Raw genomic sequence first — 2629 nt, 5'->3', positions numbered from 1 at the left:
CATGAGTCTGTGTTCTGATTGATGAGTCGGCTTGCCTACAAAAATGTTTGAAATGCCATATCCTTGATATCCATGTACTTATACATGCTTTGTTCGAACTAATAAGACAATTCAGCACACCGTTGGTGGTCAACAAAGTCAACTAGTAACATCTATTTGTAGTGACCACTTTTGACCATGATTTTTCCCTAATGAGGTGGCCTGAAAATGGCGGTGTACCTAATAGAGTGTCCGAATGACGTCACAGATCAACCAGCCAATCAGAAAGTGGGGGTGAGGGCGGGTGTGGCACTTCTCACTTTCATTTAAGCTTTGACCATGATTTTTCCCTAATGAATTGGCCTGTTATTAGGAACACCTGAAAATGGCGGTGTACCTAATGGGGTGTCCTAGTGACGTCACAGATCAAACAGCCAATCAGAAAGTGGGGGTGAGGGCGGGTGTGGCACTTTTCACTTTCATTTAAGCTTTGACCATGATTTTTCCCTAATGAATTGGCCTGTTATTAGGAACACCTGAAAATGGCGGTGTACCTAATGGGGTGTCCGAGTGACGTCACAGATCAAACAGCCAATCAGAAAGTGGGGGTGAGGGCGGGTGTGGCACTTTTCACTTAAACCAGGGGTGTCGACCTCCAGTCCTTGAGGGGCCGCGTTCCAATATGTTTTCCAAGTCACCCTCGTTAAACACACCTGCGTGAAAAGATTTAGCTATTTTCACGTTCTGCAGGAGCTAAAACTTTTCACGCAGGTGCACTTAACGAGGGAATCTTGGAAAACATGTTGGAATGCGGCCCCGAGGACTAGAGCTTGACACCTGTGACCTTTGACCATGATATTTTCCTAATAAAGTGGCCTGTTATTGCTAAGATTGTTTTGAACAAATCTTTTGAGTTAACCGATTCTAAAGATTCATTTCACTTAACTGGAATGCACATCACTCGTACAAAAGAGTGCAGATGGCCAAATACTCGCATTTGTTTGCACATGCGTGCGTTTACAAAGCGAGGTTCCAATTCTAAAAGGACATTTATGTATATGCTCACAACTGGGCTCGAACCAAGTTCTTACCGAATGGAAGGCCGTGTCCCTAACAGGTCAGCTATTTCAACCGGACAATGAATGGCCGTCTGCACTGTTTTGTACTTACTCAACGCACGTGGAACAATTCTGAACGGATAAGAATGACTCAAAGTGAAAGCGAGGTCGCCGCAGAGCTCGCCGTGTTTTGCGAGCGGCTCCGTCGCTTGCGAAAAGTGCTAGGCATGAATGTATAAACAAAGCAAATTGTTTTGTAGGTTAAAATGTTTTATATATTGTACTCCTGAGTTAATGTTTCTGATTACTTTGAATTGAATATTATTTATTGCTGTTATTTAATTTAATATTATGTATGTTTATTATAATTCTATTGTAGTTTTTCAGCATAAAATGGCAGTTGGTCAAAAATGTTTAGTTTAAATAATTATAATTTAATTTCGGCAAAGTGATGCATATTGAATCTGTTCTGTTACAAACAATGTTATTAATAAAGATATTATTTATTGTAATTTCTTTTTAATTTATTTTTGTTTCTTTAATGTTAATAACTTGGGGCACTGATATAGAGTAAATGCTCAAGCGGTTTTCTGTCCAGGTTGTGGTCCTGTGAGTTGTGTGGATGAGTTGTCCACAAGATGATGATGACTATGATGAGTCATCGCAACAGCTGTCAACGCCTCATCTCTTCATCATTGGCTCAAACTCCATCTCCAGCTCTCCTAGGGGAATGGTCAAGGAACTCACCTCCAACGCAGTGTCAACCTGAAAGCCTGTTACTATGGCAACAGAGAGTCTTGGCAATCACCATGTTTCACTAACACCTTTGGGGTGTCCTTGTGATGATTGTCAAAGAGCAAGAACTGACTACATCTAGACAGGTGTCAAACTCAAGGCCCGGGGGCCAAATACGGCCCGCCACATCATTTTATCTACCCGCTTTTAACATGTAAACGGTGTTGATCCAAAAGTTCTGGTGATGATTATTCTATCTTCATTTTTATTTGATCTTGTAATGTTTAAATCAACAACAACAAAATTGATTTTGGAGTTTGTGCCTGTCTCCATGTCAATTCCTGATGTGAATTTCTGTCCAGATGTATTCACACCAACTATCAAGTCTATGAGTGAGTGAAATAACTTAGCAGCTTCAATATCCCCCCAAATTGGCAAGTCTCACTTAGGGGTGGACTCACTTTTGTTTCCAGTGCGTTAGACATGAATGGCTGTGGGATGAGACCGATTTAGGAGGCAGTAAATACAGATTCATTTCCATTGTCTCTAAGTGTCATTTCTTCATTGTTGAAAAGAGGAGATGAGCGATAGTGATATTTGCCATTCACTCCCATTTGTTATTGTAAATTGGGGAGGTGGGGGGGGGGGGGTGCAGTGAGTGGGATTAAGTTGCCAAGGCAACCTGTCATCCCATCCTCCACTGCAGATATTTCCTCACTGGGGTTTTTCCATCCTGCAAACAGGCAATTTTGTGGCTGTTTTTTTTTTTTTTCTTCTTCTGACATAAGAAAACTGATGGTAAATACCTGGTCAATTGTTGTGGTTCTATGTGTTACATTGTTTGCTGAGATTACATC

The sequence above is a fragment of the Syngnathus typhle genome, linkage group LG4 (assembly GCF_033458585.1).
Source record: "Syngnathus typhle isolate RoL2023-S1 ecotype Sweden linkage group LG4, RoL_Styp_1.0, whole genome shotgun sequence".
NCBI lineage: Eukaryota > Metazoa > Chordata > Actinopteri > Syngnathiformes > Syngnathidae > Syngnathus > Syngnathus typhle.
This window is presented reverse-complemented; position numbering follows the sequence as displayed.